General features: G+C 48.7%; 1 pseudogene across 1 annotated transcript; it reads left to right on the plus strand.

Moving 5' to 3' along the window:
* Positions 1 to 1854: 1854 nt before the first annotated feature.
* On the plus strand, positions 1855 to 13018 carry LOC147096433 (uncharacterized; annotated as a pseudogene). Its single transcript, XR_015074914.1, has 3 exons — positions 1855 to 1937; positions 2433 to 3792; positions 12308 to 13018. The product of XR_015074914.1 is annotated as an uncharacterized LOC147096433 (transcript).
* Positions 13019 to 19237: the final 6219 nt, after the last annotated feature.

Genomic DNA, 19237 nt, shown 5'->3' on the forward strand with positions numbered 1-19237 from the left:
TTGGTTCTGTCTTCACAAAGGAGGACACAAATAACCTCCCAGAGATGCCGGGGAACATAGGGTCTGATGAAAGGGTGGAACTGAAAGAAATCAGTATTTGTAGGGAAATGGTGTTAGGAAAATTGATGGGACTGAAGGCCGATAAATCCCCAGGGCCTGATAATCTACATCCCAGGGTACTTAAGGAAGTGGCCCTAGAAATAGTAGATGCATTGCTGGTCATCTTCCAGAACTCGATAGACTCTGGAACGGTACCCATGGATTGGCGGGTAGCTAATGTTACCCCACTATTCAAAAAAGATGGTAGAGAAAAGGCGGGGAATTATAGACCGGTAAGCTTGACATCGGTAGTGGGGAAAATGCTAGAGTCCATTATAAAAGATGTAATAGCAGTGCACTTGGAAAGCAGTGACTGGATCGGACAAAGTCAACATGGATTTACAAAAGGTAAATCATGCTTGACTAATCTACTGGAATTTTTTGAGGATGTAACCGGTAAAATAGATAAGGGAGAACCAGTGGATGTGGTGTATTTGGACTTTCAGAAGGCTTTCGATAAGGTCCCGCATAAGAGATTAGCGTGCAAAATTAAGGCACATGGGATTGGGGGCAAGGTATTGACTTGGATAGAGAACTGGTTGGCGGACAGAAAGCAAAGAGTTGGAATAAATGGGTCATTTTCCGAGTGGCAGGCAGTGACTAGTGGGGTACCGCAAGGATCGGTCCTAGGACCCCAGCTGTTCACAATATATATTAATGATCTGGACGAGGGAATTGGATGTAATATCTCCAAATTTGCAGATGACACAAAGCTGGGGGGGAGGGTATGCTGTGAGGAGGATGTCGTGAAACTCCAGCACGATTTGGACAGGTTGGGTGATTGGGCAGAAACATGGCAAATGCACTATAATGTGGATAAATGTGAGGTTATCCACTTTGGTGGCAAAAACAGGAAGGCAGATTATTATTTGTATGGTAATAGATTGGGAGAAGGGGAAGTGCAAAGAGACCTGGGTGATCTTGTACACCAGTCGCTGAAGGTAAGCATGCAGGTGCAGCAGGCGGTTAAGAAGGCAAATGGTATGTTGGCCTTCGTAGCAAGAGGGTTCGAGTACAAGAACAAGGATGTCTTGCTGCAGTTGTACAGGGCCTTGGTGAGACCACACCTTGAGTATTGTGTGCAGTTTTGGTCGCCTTACCTGAGGAAGGACGTTCTTGCCATGGAAGGAGTGCAGCGAAGATTTACCAGGCTGATAGCTGGGATGGCAGGAATGACGTATGAGGAGAGATTGTGTCGATTGGGCTTATACTCACTGGAGTTTAGAAGATTGAGAGGGGATCTCATCGAAACCTATAAAATTCTGTCAGGCTAGATGCAGGAAGGATGTTTCTGATGGCCGGGGAGTCCAGAACCAGGGGTCATAGTCTAAGGATAAGGGGTAAACCATTTAGGACTGAAATGAGGAGGAATTTCTTCACCCAGAGAGTGGTGAACCTGTGGAATTCTCTGCCACAGAGGGCGGTGGAGGCCAGTTCATTAAGTATATTCAAGAAAGAGTTGGATATATTTCTTAAGGCTAAAGGGATCAAGGGATATGGGGAGAAGGCAGGGACCGGGTACTAAATTTGGATGATCAGCCATGATCTCATTGAATGGCGCAGCAGGCTCGAAGGGCCGAATGGCCTACTCCTGCTCCTATCTTCTATGAATCTGTGTATGTAATTAGAGCTTTCAATGGCGGCGCTATTCCCCAGCATGCCGCGCGGCGGAGAATGTGCCCTATCCATATTGGAGGAGCCCAGTGCGCAGACGCAGTGCCCGCTTATATTTGGAGCATGCGCACTGTCACTGTGCTCAGAGCTGGGCGCGTGGGACAAACGCAGAAAGGTTGCAGACGCAGTTTTGCACCGATTACGAATCAGCGGGGCGCAAGGAGGTAACGCACCCGACGGGTGAGCTTCATAAACGCCTGCTGTAGGCCGTAATCCCCGAATGAGAACCTACAGGTTCCGCGATTGGAGCTCCGGGGCATTTTCCCGGGAACAGGCCTAGGTTAAGGGCCACCATCTTTGTGATGGAAAGCTGAGGGTTTGTGCTCAGCCATCTTACTTCGTGGAGCATTAGAGCGCATGCGCGGCCATCTTTGTAAAGGACCAAAGTAGGGGCTTCAGGGAACAAGTGAGTGAACTGAACCCAGTGAGTGTAGAAAAAAACCAACCAGATTTCGTGGGGAAAACTGGTTGCAGAGGACAAACCTGAGATTTGCGCTGAGTGTGGATTTCAGCTCAGGGAGGAGGGACAGTGTGTGGGATGAGGATTTACAGCTTTGGAGGAACAAGAGAGGAAAGAATGTTCTCTAGAAACTAGAATGGTCTGTTCTAAATTTCTTTCATGTAATTACAGTGATGAATTTTGTAAACACCTTTTACAGGGTATTAGAAGTGGAGGATTTGCAGATGAGAAACTCAAACCAGACATCATGTCAAATTCTGACAGTCACTTGATTCATCAGGACCTGAATATCATCGGCCTTTGAATGTGGAACGAGAAATATTTGTTTGTTCTGTCTGTGGGAAAATATTTCCAACATCAGTGTGACTGGAAAAGCACCGAGACACACACACCCAAGTGAGAGTGTTCCAGTGCACTGTCTATGGAAAGAGCTTTAACCAGTTACACAGCCTGAAAAAACATCACACCATTCACAGCGGGAGAAACCGTACACGTGTTCTGTGTGTGGACGAGGCTTCAACTGATCGTCCAACCTGGAGAGACACAAGGACACCCACACCATGAAGAAACCGTGGAAATGTGGGGACTGTGGGAAGGGATTCAGTTCCCCGTCTAAGCTGGAAATTCATCGGAGCTTTCACACCGGGGAGAAACCGTTCACCTGCTCTGTGTGTGGGAAGGGATTCACCAATTCATCCCACCTGCAGATACACCAGCGAGTTCACACCGGGGAGAGGCCGTTCACCTGCTCCGTGTGTGGGAAGGGATTCACTCAGTCATCCACCCTGCTGACACACCAGCGCATTCACACTGGGGAGAGGCCGTTCACCTGCTCCATGTGTGGGAAGGGATTCCCTTCGTCATCCAGCCTGCTGAGACACCAGCAACTTCACACTGGGGAGAGGTCATTCACCTGCTATGAGTGTGGGAAGGGATTCACTTGTTCATCCTACCTTGTAACTCATCAGCGAGTTCACACTGGGGAGAGGCCGTTTACTTGCTCTGAGTGTGGGAAGGGATTCACTCTGTTATCCAGTCTGCTGAAACACCAGCGAGTTCACACTGGGGAGAGGCCGTTCACTTGCTCTGAGTGTGGTAAGGAATTCATTCAGTCCTCCCACCTGCTCAAACACCAGCGAGTTCACACTGGGGAGAAACCGTTCACCTGCACTGAGTGTGGTAAGGGATTCCCTCAGTCATCCAGCCTGCTGACACACCAGCGAGTTCACACTGGGGAGAGACCGTTCACCTGCTCTGAGTGTGGCAAGGGATTCACTCTGTCATCCAGCCTGCTGAGACACCAGCGAGTTCACACTGGGGAGAGGCCGTTCACTTGCTCCATGTGTGGGAAGGGATTCACTCAGTCATCCACCCTGCTGACACACAAGCGTGTTCACACTGGGGAGAGGCCATTCACTTGCTCCAAATGTGGGAAGGGATTCACTCGGTCATCCAACCTTCTAATTCACCAGAGAGTTCACACCGGGGAGAGGCCGTTTACCTGCTCCGAATGTGGGAAGGGATTCGCTCAGTCATCCCACCTGCTGACACACCAACGAGTTCACAAGTGACTGCAGGGGTTGGATTCTGCTGCTATTGCTAGTGTTAATCGTATCATGGACTGAATCGTATTCATTCTGACAGTTGGAGGTTGATTCTGCTGATGTTGGAGTTTAATATTTTGATATTTCAAATAATACAGTGTGTCAATATTTGATGTCTCCAAGATAAGAGGAGACTAATTGATGTCCTGTTACTGACTGCTCCATTTTTGGGCCTTTTCTCTTTTTTAATTCGATTATTTCAGTTCTCATACCTTCGGTTGCTCTCATGGACAAGTCCCAGCTCCCCATACCTTCCAGAGTGCTTCTCCTAGCCTTTGAATCCAGGGAAGGTCTCAGTTACACGCCCGGGATCACTAAACACAAAACCCAGTCTGTTAATCACTTTCAGCTACTGGACTTAGCGTGTGTCTCACCTTCGATGTGTGAATAGAGCGTCACGCCTGCAAACCTGCTTTCAATTTAAATTTGAGTCCACTCAGCAAGGGCATTAAAAAAAATACGTACAAGCAAACAGATCACATCAAATAATTGGCAAAGGTTTAGAGTCAACAAGATGAACAAGTGAACACATCACGGCCCAATACCCCAGCTCTATATTCACAGGAGAAAGTCTGTTATCTAACTCCTCGAGTGGACAGAGTAGAGAAAGATCCCAACTCTAAGAACATCTAGAATGTGTTGTAAATATCTTTCAAATCCCGACTGGTCCAATCTGTCGGTTTCCTTTCAATTGAAGTGAATGGAAGATGAGAGGGGTGTTGGCATATGGACCTCGGTTAATTCAGCTTCTGAAAGGTGTTCATGTTTAGTTCATTCGATATCGGGGGAAATGTGGCTGGTATCATTAGAGAGAGAGATTTCACTGAGCAACAGCTGGTGTTTGCAACCAACTGGCCTTGGATATTTTCATCGTAGAATGTTTCGATCAGAAATATGGTGTTGGGATAAGATAAGTCTGGAGACTCGTGGTTTGTGCTGCCCCGGGAAGGCCATAGTGTTCCTACCTGCTTCTAATGTTGTTGATGTGTGTTGAAGAAAATGCAGACTTGTGTCTCTGGCTGCAGAAGTGGGGGCAGGCAGGTAGTCAGGAAAGCCCCAGCGTGCATCTCACTCAACAACCGTTTTTCCGTGTTAAAAAACAGTGAAAGTGGCGGTTCCTCTGGGGAGTGCAGCCAGAGCCATGTTCACGGCACTGTGGGTGGCTCAGCTGCACAAGGGGGGAGGAGTAAGAGTGGAAGGGCAATAGTGGTAGGAGGCTCAATAGTGAGGGGTGCAGACAGGCATTTCTGCAGCCGCAGACGTGACTCCAGGATGGTTTTTTCCCTCCCTGGTGCCAGGGTCAAGGATGTCACTGAACGGCTGCAGGGCCTTCTGAAGGGGGAGGGTGAACAGTCAGAGGTTGTGGTTCACATTGGGACCAACGACATAGGTAGAAAGAGGGATGAGGTCCTGCAGCAAGAATTTAGGGAGCTAGGTAGCAGATTAAAAAGCAGGACCTCAAAGGTTGTAATCTCTGGATTACTCCCGGTGCCACGTGCTAGTGAGTGTAGGAATAGGAGGATAGAGCAGATGAATGCGTGGCTAAAGAGTTGGTGCAGGAGGGAGGGCTTTAGTTTCCTGGATCACTGGGTCTGTTTCTGGGGAAGGTGGGACCTGTACAAGTCGGGCGGGTTGCACCTGAACGGGACCAACATCCTTGGATGAGGTTTGCTAGTACTGTTGTGGGGGAGGGGTTTAAACTAACTTGGCAGGGGGATGGGATACGGAGTGGAGCTATAGTAGGGGGTGATGCACAGCCAAATATAGAGGGAAAAAAAACAAGTCAGTCTGGAACGCAGAGCAAATATGTAATGGCACAAGGGAGTATGGCAAGGCTGGATAGCATTTATTTTAATGCAAGGAGTCTTGCGAGTAAGGCAGATGAATTGAAGGTGTTGATGAACACGTGGAAGTATGATATTGTTGCTATCACAGAGACATGGTTGAGGGAGGTGCAGGGCGGGTAGCTCAATATTCCGGGGTATAGAATCTTCAGGCGAGACAGAGGGGGGTGTAAAAGAGGAGGGGGTGTCGCAATATTAATCAAGGAGTAAATTACTGCTGTAAGGAGGGATGATATCTTGGCAGGTTCCTCTAATGAGGCCATATAGGTAGAACTTAAAAACAAAAAGGGGGGCAAGCACTTTGCTGGGAGTGTACTATAGGCCCCCAAACAGTCAGGGGGAGATAGAGGAACAGATATGTAGGCAAATCTCAGAGAAATGTAGAAATAATAGGGTAATAATAATAGAGGATTTCAACTTCCCCAATATTAACTGGGATAGTCAGAGTGTGAAAGGCTTAGAGGGTGCAGAATTCTTAAAGTGCATCCAGGAGAACTTTTTGAGCCAGCATGTAGAAAGTCCTACAAGAGAGGGGGCGGTACTGGACCTAATTCTAAGGAATGTAGCCGGGCAAGTGGTAGAAGTGTCAGTACGAGAACATTTTGGTGACAGTGACCATAATTCGGTGAGCTTTAAGGTAGTAATGGAAAAGGACAAAGATGGACCGGAAATAAAGGTTCTAAATTGGGGGGAAGGCCGATTTTAATATGATCTGGCCAAAGTGGACTGGGATCAGCTACTTGTAGGAAAATCCACATCAGAGCAGTGGGAGTCATTCAGAAAGGAAATAGAGAGAGTACAACGCCAACATGTTCCCGTAAAGGTCAAGGGTGGGACCAACAAGTCCAGGGAACCCTGGATGTCAAGGGATATACAAGAATGGATTAGGGAAAAAAGGGAGGCTTTTGGCAGGTACAAAGGACTAAAAACAGCGGAAGCCCTAGAGGAGTATAGAAAGTGCAGGGGGGTAATTAAAAAAGAAATTAGGTGGGCGAAGAGGGGGCATGAAAAAACACTGGTTGGCAAAATAAAGGAAAATCCCAAGGTGTTTTTTAAGTATAGTAAGGGCAAGAGGATAACCAGGGAAAGAGTAGGGCCCATTAGGGACCAAAGTGGCAATCTGTGTGTAGAGCAGGAAGATGTAGGTGAGATTGTAAATGAATATTTTGCATCTGTGTTCACTATGGAGAAGGGCGATGTAGGCATAGAAATCAGGCAGGGGGATTGTGATATACTTGAACAAATTAGCATTGAGAGGGAGGAGGTACTAGCGGTTTTAACGGGCTTAAAAGTGGATAAATCCCCAGGACCAGACAAGATGTATCCCAGGCTGCTGTGTGAGGCAAGGGAAGAGATTCCAGGGGCTCTGACACAAATTTTCAGAACCTCTCTGGCCACAGGGGATGTGCCAGAGGACTGGAGAACAGCTAACGTAGTACCATTATTCAAGAAGGGTAGTAGGGATAAACCAGGGAATTACAGGCCAGTGAGCCTAACATCAGTGGTAGGGAAATTATTGGAAAAAATTCTGAGGGATATAATTAGTCTCCACTTGAAGAGGCAAGGATAGTCAGCATGGCTTTGTCAGGGGGAGAGCATGTCTAACCAATTTGAATTTTTCGAGGGGGTGACTAGGTGTGTGGATGAAGATAGTGCAGTTGATGTAGTCTACTTGGACTTCAGTAAGGCTTTTGACAAAGTCCCGCATGGGAGACTGGTCAAGAAGGTAAGAGCCCATGGGATCCAGGGCAATTTGGCACATTGGATCCAAAATTGGCTTAGTGGCAAGAGGCAGAGGGTGATGGTCGAAGGTTGTTTTTGTGACTGGAAGCCTGTGTCCAGTGGTGTACCGCAGGGATCGGTGCTGGGTCCCTTGCTGTTTGTAGTGTACATTAATGATTTAGATATGAATGTAGGAGGTATGATCAGTAAGTTTGCAGATGACACGAAAATTGGTGGAGTGGTAAATAGCGAGGAGGGAAGCCTCAGGCTACAGGATGATATAGACGGGTTGGTTAGATGGGCAGAACAGTGGCAAATGGAATTTAACCCTGAAAAGTGTGAGGTGATGCATTTTGGGAGGACTAACAAGGCAAGGGAATACACAATGAATGATAGGACCCTAGGAATGACAGAGGATCAGAGGGACCTTGGTGTGCATGCACATAGAGCCCTGAAGGCAGCAGGACAGGTTAAAAGGCATATGGGATACTTGCCTTCATTAGCCGAGGCATAAATATAAGAGCAGGGAGGTTATGATGGAGCTGGACAAAACGCTAGTTAGGCCACAGCTGGAATATTGTGCGCAGTTCTGGTCACCACACTATAGGAAGGATGTGATTGCATTGGAGAGGGTGCAGAAGAGATTCACCAGGATGTTACCTGGGCTGGAGCACTTCAGCTATGAGGAGAGACTGGACAGGCTGGGGTTGTTTTCCTTGGAGCAGAGAAAGCTGAGGGGGGACCTGATTGACGTGTACAAAATTATGAGGGGCATAGATAGGGTATATAGGAACTTTTCCCCTTAGTAGAGGGGTCAATAACGAGGGGGCCATAGTTTCAAGGTAAGGGGCAGGAGGTTTAGAGGGGATTTGAGGAAAACCTTTTTCAGCCAGAGGGTGGTTGGAATCTGGAACTCACTGCCTGAAAGGGTGGTAGAGGCAGCAACCCTCACAACATTCAAGAAGCATTTAGATGAGCACTTGAAACGCCATAGCATACAAGGCTACGGACCAAGTGCTGGAAAATGGGATTAGAACAGACAGGGCTTGATGGCCGGCGCGGACACGATGGGCCAAAGGGCCTCTTTCTGCGCTGTATAACTCTATGACTCTATGGCTAGAATCCCCATGTACAGTCGCAGGGTTAGAATCCCCATGTACAGTCCCAGGGTTGGAATTCCCATGTACAGTCCCAGGGTTAGAATCCCCATGTACAGTCCCAGGGTCAGCATCCCCATGTACAGTCCCAGGGTTAGAATCCCCATGTACAGTCGCAGGGTTAGAATCCCCATGTACAGTCCCAGGGTTGGAATTCCCATGTACAGTCCCAGGGTTAGAATCCCCATGTACAGTCCCAGGGTCAGCATCCCCATGTACAGTCCCAGGGTTAGAATCCCCATGTACAGTCCCAGGGTTAGAATCCCCATGTAGTCCCAGGGTTGGAATCCCCATGTACAGTCCCAGGGTTAGAATCCCCATGTACAGTCCCAGGGTTAGAATCCCCATGTACAGTCCCAGGGTTGGAATTCCCATGTACAGTCCCAGGGTTGGAATCCCCATGTACAGTCCCAGGGTTGGAATCCCCATATACAGTCCCAGGGTTAGAATCCCCATGTACAGTCCCAGGGTTAGAATCCCCATGTACAGTCCCAGGGTTGGAATCCCCATGTACAGTCCCAGGGTTGGAATCCCCATGTACAGTCCCAGGGTTGGAATCCCCATGTACAGTCCCAGGGCTGGAATCTCCATGTACAGTCCCAGGGTTGGAATCCCCATGTACAGTCCCAGGGTTGGAATCACCATGTACAGTCCCAGGGTTAGAATCCCCATGTACATTCCCAGGGTTAGAATCCCCATGTACAGTCCCAGGGTTGGAATCCCCATGTACAGTCCCAGGGTTGGAATCCCCATGTACAGTCCCAGGGTTGGAATCACCATGTACAGTCCCAGGGTGGGAATCCCCATGTACAGTCCCAGGGTGGGAATCCCCATGTACGGTCCCAGGGCTGGAATCCCCATGTACAGTCCCAGGGTTGGAATCCCCATGTACAGTCCCAGGGCTGGAATCCCCATGTACAGTCCCAGGGTTGGAATCCCCATGTACAGTCCCAGGGCTGGAATCCCCATGTACAGTCCCAGGGTTGGAATCCCCATGTACAGTCCCAGGGTTGGAATCACCATGTACAGTCCCAGGGTTAGAATCCCCATGTACAGTCCCAGGGTTGGAATCACCATGTACAGTCCCAGGGTTGGAATCACCATGTACAGTCCCAGGGTGGGAATCCCCATGTACAGTCCCAGGGTTAGAATCCCCATGTACAGTCCCAGGGTTGGAATCCCCATGTACAGTCCCAGGGCTGGAATCCCCATGTACAGTCCCAGGGTTAGAATCCCCATGTACAGTCCCAGGGTTGGAATCCCCATGTACAGTGCCAGGGTTGGAATCCCCATGTACAGTCCCAGGGTTGGAATCCCCATGTACAGTCCCAGGGTTAGAATCCCCATGTACAGTCCCAGGGGTAGAATCCCCATGTACAGTCCCAGGGTTGGAATCCCCATGTACAGTCCCAGGGGTAGAATCCCCATGTACATTCCCAGGGTTAGAATCCCCATGTACAGTCCCAGGGTTGGAATCCCCATGTACAGTCCCAGGGTTAGAATCCCCATGTACAGTGCCAGGGTTAGAATCCCCATGTACAGTGCCAGGGTTAGAATCCCCATGTACAGTGCCAGGGTTAGAATCCCCATGTACAGTCCCAGGGTTGGAATCCCCATGTACAGTCCCAGGGTTGGAATCCCCATGTACAGTCCCAGGGTTAGAATCCCTATGTACAGTCCCAGGGTTGGAATCCCCATGTACAGTCCCAGGATTAGAATCCCCATATACAGTCCCAGGGTTGGAATCCCCATGTACAGTCCCAGGGTTAGAATCCCCATGTACAGTCCCAGGGTTGGAATCCCCATGTACAGTCTCAGGGTTGGAATCCCCATGTACAGTCCCAGGGTTGGAATCCCCATGTACAGTCCCAGGGTTAGAATCCCCATGTACAGTCCCAGGGTTAGAATCCCCATGTACAGTCCCAGGGTTAGAATTCCCATGTACAGTCCCAGGGTTGGAATCCCCATGTACAGTCCCAGGGTTAGAATCCCCATGTACACTCTCAGGGTTGGAATCCCTCAGCAACACCGAGTGTGGGTCTCAGGCCCCGAGTCAGAGCCGGTGGACGTGCAGCCAGGACCCCGGCACCATTAACCCCAGGGTGAAGCACCTCCCCCAGACAAGAAACACAACAACTTGCATTTATACAGCAGAGGGAGCAATTCAGAGCCGGTTAGCATCAGGGTGGGCGGTGGATGTGGAACTCGGTCCCTGGCCTCCTGTGTAGGGCTTTCTTGTTGGATCAGTTTGAGCTGGAGTGGAGAGGGGGGAGAAGCTGCTGGGTTTAACCCTCAGTACTGCTAAGCCCAGTGGGACCCAACAATTTCCAATGTGGGACTGTGCATTCCGACTGGGAGGAGGGGAGCCGAGCATGGCGGCCAGAGGCCGGACCGGAAGCGGGAGAAGCAGGCCCCGGGCCGTCGGACTGTGGAGCCGGCGATGGTGAGGTGGAGGCCGCGGCGACCGGAGGATGTGTTCGGCGAGTCGGGCGGAGGCAGCGCAGCGCATCGAGCAGCAGCCGCAGCCATGACGACTTGCAGTCCGACTGGGAGGAGGGGAGCCGGGAATTCTGGCCAGAGGGTGAGCGGGAGAAGCAGGCCACCACACGTGGAGCCGAGCCGGCAACAGTGAGGAGGAGGCTGCGGTGACGAGGATGACGGAGCGGCTGAGGAACATCGTGCTCCCACTGCCACTGGATGCCAAAGAATTGACTTTCTGAACACGGCGCTGGAAGAATAGCTGACGCGTCCCAACGGGGAGTAAGCATTCCATTGTACTAGTACATATGGCAAATAAAATTGAATTGAATTGAAGGGAGGTGGATTCTAGGAGAGATTAAGTTGCTAAACAGACACTGTCCGTACAGTATAAAAGATTATCATTTTAGGAACAAGTATTTCTGTAGAGGCTTTCAATCCATTTTATATATACAGATTTTTAAAATTCATTTGATGTGGGTGTCACAAGCAGGGCCAGCATTTTGCTAGTCCCCAGTTGCCCGTTGAGAAGGTGATGCTGGGCCTTCTTCTTGAACCTCTGCAGTCCGTGTGGTGAAGGTACTCTCAGAATGCTATTAGGTGAGGAGTTCCAGGATTTTCACCCAGCGATGATGTAGGAACGGCGATATATGCTCAAGTCAGGATAGTGTGTGACTTGGAGGGGAACTGAGAGGTGATGGTGTTCCCATGCACCTGCTGCCCTTGTCCTTCTAGGTGGTGGAGGTCCTGTGTTTGGGATGTTCTGTCAAAGTTCTAGTTGGGTTGCAGATGTATAAAGTCGCTCTCCTTCACCCCTCCCCCTCCCACCTCGCTCTCTCTCCTCCCATAGAGGCCAGAGTCTTGTGTCGGCCCAGACCGGGTGGCGGGTTCCTTTCCCTGAAGGACTTTAGTGACCCATTTGGGTTTTTTACGACAATCTGGCAGATTTCATGGTCACTTTTTTCTAGTGCCGGCCCCACAAATTCCCAGATTAATTCAGCTCAATTTCACAACCTGCCTTTGTGTTTTTGTGGTTTCTCACCCTCCCTTTTTCCTGTTTCAAATTAATTTTGCAGGGTGTTCGAAGGGGAGGATTTGCAGACAGGAAACTCAAACCAAACATCACTTCAAGATCTGACAGAGTCACTCGATTCATCAGGACCTTTGAACATGGAAGCAGAAAGCACCGTTCAGTGCGGGGAGAAACCGTACAGGTGTTCTGTGTGTGGACGAGGCTTCAGCCTATACTCTGACCTGTCGAGTCACAAGTGCAGTCACACCCGGGAGAGGCCGTTCACTTGCTTCGAGTGTGGAAAGGGATTCACTCAGTCATCCCAACTGCTGAATCACCAGCGACTTCATACTGGGGAGAGACCGTTCACTTGCTCCGCGTGTGGAAAGCGATTCACTCGGTCATCCCACCTGCTGAATCACCAGCGACTTCACACCGGGGAGGGTCCGTTCACCTGCTCTGAGTGTGGGAAGGGATTCACTCGGTCATCCAACCTGCTGATACACCAATGAGTTCACACTGGGGAGAGACCTTTTAAATGCCCGGTCTGTGGAAAGTGTTATAAAAGTTCCGGGGAATTGACGTGTCATCAGCGTTTTCACACTGACGAGAGACCGTTCAAGTGCTCTTACTGCGGGACTGGGTTCAGGCGATCATCTGACCTCACTGTACACCAGCGCACTCACACTGGGCAGAGGCTGTTCACCTACTCCCAAGTGTGGGAAGGGATTCATTCGTTCATCCAACCTGCTGATACACCAACGAGTTCACATTGGGGAGAGATCGTTCACCTTCTCCGAGTGTGGAAAGGGATTCACTCAGTCATCCCAACTGCTGAATCACCAGCGACTTCATACTGGGGAGAGGCCGTTCACTTGCTCCGCGTGTGGAAAGCGATTCACTCGGTCATCCCACCTGCTGAATCACCAGTGACTTCACACCGGGGAGAGTCCGTTCACCTGCTCTGAGTGTGGGAAGGGATTCACTCGGTCATCCAACCTGCTGATATACCAATGAGATCACACTGGGGAGAGATCGTTCACCTTCTCTGAGTGTGGGAAGGGATTCACTTGGGTTCCCTTCCCTGAAGGACATTAGTGAACCAGTTGGGTTTTTACGACAATCGGGCAGCTTTCATGGTCATTTTGTTCTAGTGCCGGCCCCACAGAATCCCAGATTCATTCAACTCAATTTCACAACCTGCCTTTGTGTTTTTGTGGGTTCTCTCTCACCCTCCCTTTTTCCTGTTTTAAATTAATTTTACAGGGTGTTAGAAGGGGATGATTTGCAGATGGGAAACTCAAACCAAACATCACTTCAAGATCTGACAGAGTCGCTCGATTCATCAGGACCTTTGAGCATGGAAACAGAAAGCACCGTTCAGAATAGGGAGAAACCGTACACGTGTTCTGTGTGTGGACGAGGCTTCAGCCGATCCTCTGACCTGCCGAGACACAAGCGTAGTCACACCGGGGAGATACCGTATAAATGTGGGGACTGTGGGAAGTGATTCAACTGCCCGTTCGAGCTGGAAACTCATCGACGCACTCACACCGGGGAAAGGCCGTTCACCTGCTTCGAGTTTGGGAAGGGATTCACTCGGTCATCCGACCTGCTGACACACCAGCGAGTTCACACTGGGGCGAGGCCGTTCACCTGCTCCGTGTGTGGGAAGTGATTCACATCTTCATCCCACCTGCTGACACCAGCGAGTTCACACCGGGGAGACTCCGTTCACCTGGTTCGAGTGTGGGAAGGGATTTACTCGGTCATCCAACCTGCTACAGCACCAGCGAGTTCACACTGACGAGAGACCTTTTAAATGCCAGGATTGCGGAAAGTGCTATAAAAGTTCCAGGGAACTGACATGCCATCAACGTGTTCACACTGACAAGAGACCATTCAGGTGCTCTCACTGCGGTACGGGGTTCAGGAGATCAGCTCACCTCACTACACCAGCGCACTCTGTGGTGATTATTCCTTGATTAGTAAAAGTATTGTGATTCGTTGTTTGTTAACTGCCTTGGGATATGTGTTGTAATCTCATTGGTAGTTGATGATCACATGATGTGTTGTGGCTACCTTAAATTCAGTCCTTTTCTAGCTTTAGTTGGGACTGGATGTAGAAAGATATGCTGCCGATTTTAAAGTTAATAAAGCCTAACTTTGGAAGGCAAATCTATTCTTTATTTCAATTTATTAACTTTATGTTAGAATGGAGAGGCCGTTCACCTGCTCCGAGTGTGGGAAGGGATTCACTCGGTCATCTGACCTGCTGCAGCACCAGCGCACTCACACTGGGGAGAGGCCGTTCACCTGCTCCGAGTGTGGGAAGGGATTCACTCGGTCATCTGACCTGCTGCAGCACCAGCGAGTTCACACCGGGGAGAGGCAGTTCACCTGCTCCGAGTGTGGGAAGGGATTCACTCAGTCATCCAACCTGCTGACACGCCAGCAACTTCACACTGGGGAGAGACCGTTCACCTGCCCCGTGTGTGGAAAGGGATTCGCTCAGTCATCCATCCTGCTGAGACACCAACGAGTTCAGAAGTGACTGCAGGTGTTGGATTCTGCTGTTATTTCTGCTGTTAATCACACCCAGGACTGAATCGTGTTCATTCTGACAGTTGGGGTTTGTTTCTGCTGATGTTAATAACCCCTGTAACTGGGCTGGAGTTTAATATTGTGGATATATGTCAAATAAATCAACTTTGCTTTAAACACATTGTTGTGGATTTTTGACGTTCCCACCTGAGTGTTTAGCATCACCTGGCTGGAGCTCAGAAAGGACAATCTGGGGGGGAGAATCGTACAGCGGGAACAAAACTACAGCCTGGACACAGTCCTTCAGGGCCACACTGAGAGGGGCAAACGGCACTTTGGTCTTTCTCGTCTCTCTTCACTGAAAGGAAAGTTGCCGGGCAGATTAAGAACATAAGAAAAGATCATAAGAATTAGGAGCAGGAGTAGGTCACACGGCCCCTCGAGCCTGGTCCACCATTCAACAAGATCATGGCTGATCATCCACCTCAACTCCACTTTCCCACCCAGTCTCCATATCCCTTGATTCCCCTAGAGTCCAAAAATCTATCAATCTCAGCCTTGAATATACTCAAAGACTCAGCATTCACAGCGCTCTGGGGCAGAGAATTCCAAAGATTCACAACCCTCTGAGTGAAGAAATTCCTCCTCATCTCAGTCTTAAATGGCCGACCCCTTATCCTGAGACTATGCCCTCTATTTCTAGACACTCCAGCCAGGGGAAACAATCTCTCAGCATCTACCCTGTCAATCCACTTCTGAATCTTGTATGTTTCAATGGGATCACCTCTCATTCTTCTCAACTCCAGAGTATAGGCCCATTCTACACAATCTCTCATCATAGGATTCAATCTAGTGAACCATCGTTGCACCGCCTCCAAGGCAAGTATATCCTTCCTTAGATAAGGAGACCAGAACTGTGCACAGTACTCCAGGTGTGGTCTCACCAAGGCCCTGTGCAACTAGAGCAAGACTTCCTCACTCTTATACTCCAACCCCATTGCAATAAAGGCCAACATGCCATTTGCCTTCCTTATTGCTTGTTGTACCTGCATGCTAGCTTTCTGTGTTTCTTGCATGACACCCAAATCTCTCTGAACACCAACATTTGAAAGTTTCTCACCATTTAACAAATATTGTTTTTCTATTCTTCCTACCAAAGTGAATAACCTCACATTTCCCTACATTATACTCCATCTGCCACCTTACTGCCCACTCACTTAGTCTATCTATATCCCTTTGCAGACCTATATCCCTTTAATCTTGAGGCCTGTAAGGAATGTGTCCTAGCCGCTCTCTCCCATGGGTCAGAGCTCCTAGGCACGGAACAGAAGGCTCCTTTACAACAGTGTTTAGAGTCAGGAAGAACAATGGTGAATGCTGGAAACGTGCTGTCAAATCAGAGATTGGTGTCAAACTGCGATCTGTTCCTGACTGCAAGTGAAATGGCAGGGTTAAGTTTCCAGTCTAAAAATGACTGGTAATTATTCCACGTAGATTTAATATGTGTGTGTGACAGTCCTGAGTCTACCATTTTAAGGCAGATGTTAGCTCATTTAAAATAAACCCATTTAAAATAAATTGGTTAAAGTCTGCATTAAAATAGCAGAGGGAGGAGTTCACAGGAGCCTGTTAACTGCTGGTACAATTATACAACAGACATTTGATCTCCAGATAAAGAAGGACCTGCAGCGTGTTTCCAGGAATTCCCTGTTTTATTGATGTGTGCATGTTAGACACCAGGATAACTAAAACTACACGGCCCGGAACATCCACGGGGTGCGATCCCGACAGTTACTCTAGGATCACTCCCGCTGTGGAACTCCAGCACTGACCCTGCTGACGGTTGTAGGCTCAGGGAGTGGGACCTCCAGGAGTGGACCGTGAGAAAGCTGGGTTTCAGTATCCTGACACATATATGCTGAGGAACCAGAGGAATCCTTACTAAGGAGCTGTCTGGGGTTTTATCCACCTGGATGAGATGGGATGGGGTGATTTATTTATTTAATTATTTAATGGTTTGAAGCATCGGTCTAGTCTTGTTAATAACTGTCAGAAGCTGTGTGCAATGTCTAATTGATGTGGGATTATGTGGGTAATATCTGTGTTGAAAGGACGGGGTGAACCTTGTAACAATCCCCCAGAGTGAAGCTGGGATTGAGGGACAGGACTGAAGGTGAGCAATAGTGCCCTGCACTTTGCACTAATTAGTGACAGACTCTGTGTGTTAAAGTTTACTAATTCACACTTGTGTTGTGCTGTGCCGATTGCTCCCAGTTTGTGAATGGTCAGGATTGTTTTTGCTGCAGTATTTTCTATTGAGCTTTGGCGGGACCCACTGATTGTGTGAGACAGAGCCTGGAACCGTGACCTCACAGCACCGCCGGATGGGCGGCCGCAGGGTCCTAATGCCCACCGGATGCACCAGCTCTCAGCGGGTTCACAACTGAAAAGAGCCTCACAGTGTTTGCTGTGTGTGTACAAAGCTCGTCATTCTTAATGTGTGCACGCACATTCCACAGAGAGAAATCATTATCTTCAGCCATTATTGATCAGCATTTTATTTCCTTTATTCACAGTGTAACTTCAGGGCGTTGAGCCCCTTTAACATTTATTGATAACCCATTCCTGTTATCATATTGATAACCCAGGCCCTGTTCCTGGGACTAGGGACAGGGTCACTGGCAAGGCTTGGAAGCTAAGCAGAGCCAGGCCTGGTTAGTATCCTGGAGGGGTGACCATCAGGGAAGACCAGGTGCAGAAAGTCACGGAAGGAGCCCCGAGGAGGGGCGGTTGGTGAGAAGGTCACGGAAGGAGCCCCGGGAGGGGTGGCTGGTGAGCAGGCCCGGGCGTTGGGCTGAAGATTGTCAGACAGGAGGAATGGTGGAAATGGAATAGCGGCGCGCACAGACGCAGCGGCTTTGCTTCTCCCAGGACAGTGCTATTTACGTTTAATGTTAATGTTATTTGTACTGGACTCATGGGAGCTTGCAAGATCACATTTCGTTGTTCATGTACTTGTGCATTGTACAATGACAATAAAGTTGAATTATTATTATTATTGTCTTGTGGGCTCTTGTTTAGAAAGTGATGTCACACTGACCATTCCGTTCCCAAGGTGAACCTGTCTGTCCGCAGTATTCAGTAGGAAAGGGGATTAAATCACACCGAGGATAATGAGCAGCCACCCACCAGCAGGACACAAAGAGGCTGCAAAGGGATATAGACAGGTTAAGTGAGTGGGCAAGAAGGTGGCAGATGGAGTATAATGTGGAGAAATGTGAGGTTATTCACTTTGGCAGGAAGAATAGAAAAACAGAATGTTTTTTAAATAGTGAGAATGTTGTTGTTCAGAGGGATTTGGGTTTCCTCGTACACAAATCACAGAGTTAGCATGCAGGTACAGCAAGCAATTAGGAAGGCAAATGGCATGTTGGCCTTTATTGCAAGGGGATTGGAGTATAAGAGTAAGGAAGTCTTGCTACAATTGTACAGGGCCTTGGAGAGACCACACCTGGAGTACTGTGTACAGTTTTGGCTCTGTACCTAAGGAAGGATATACATGCCTTAGAGAGAGGGTGCAACGAAGGTTCACCAGATTGATTCCTGGGATGAGAGGGGTGTCCTATGATGAGAGATTGAGCCTATACTCTCTGGTGTTTAGAAGAATGAGAGGTGATCTCATTGAAACATAAGATTCTGAGGGGTGATTGAGAGGTTTTATCTCCCATGGCTGGAGAGTCGAGAAGTTAGTGCTGTTGGGGAGGGTTTAAATTAATTTGGCAGGGGGATGGGCACCAGGATGTAGCATTAGAAAGGAGAAACAAAGGATTGGGAGAGACAGATAGCATTATAGTAAGACAGAGTAAGGTAATAGATGGGATCAGACTAAGAGAGAATACAAGAAGGTCTAAGATAGGTTTACAGTGCATGTGTGTAAACGCACAAAGCATGGTAAATAAGGTTGGTGAGCTGCAGGCGCAGATAGCCACATGGAAATATGATGTCATGGCGATAACGGAGACCTGGCTCAAAAAAGGGCAGGATTGAGTCATAAATATTCCTGGATATAACGGGCGCTTGGAGAGGTTTAAGCTAATTAAGGAGAGCCAACACGGATTTGTAAAAGGCAGATCGTGTTTGACTAATCTAATTGAATTTTTTGATGAAGTAACAGGGAGGATTGATGAAGGGAATGCAATGGATGTTGTCTACATGCATTTCTGGAAGGCGTTTGACAAAGTACCATATAGAAGGCTAGTTAACAAAATTGAGGCTCATGGAATAGGTGGGTCACTGGCAGCTTGGATAAGGAATTGGCTTAAGGGCAGAAAACAGCGAGTTGTGGTAAATGGCTGTTTTTCAGACTGGAGGATGGTAGACAGTGGTGTTCCCCAAGGGTCTGTGCTGGGGCCACTGCTTTTTTGACATATATAAATGACCTGGATATTGGAATACAGAGTAGAATTTCTAAATTTGCTGATGACACCAAACTTGGGGGTGTGATATCAATCGACTGCAACAGGACATAGAAAGACTAGCAGAATGGGCAGACAAGCGGCAGATGCAATTTAATACAGAGAAGTGTGAGGTGATGCATTTTGCCAGAAGGAACATGGAGAGTCAATATAAACTTAATGGCACAG

This window comes from Somniosus microcephalus, unplaced genomic scaffold, assembly GCF_052327205.1.
Source record: "Somniosus microcephalus isolate GS21.2 unplaced genomic scaffold, FLI_Smic_1.0 unresolved_chr1, whole genome shotgun sequence".
Lineage (NCBI taxonomy): Eukaryota > Metazoa > Chordata > Chondrichthyes > Squaliformes > Somniosidae > Somniosus > Somniosus microcephalus.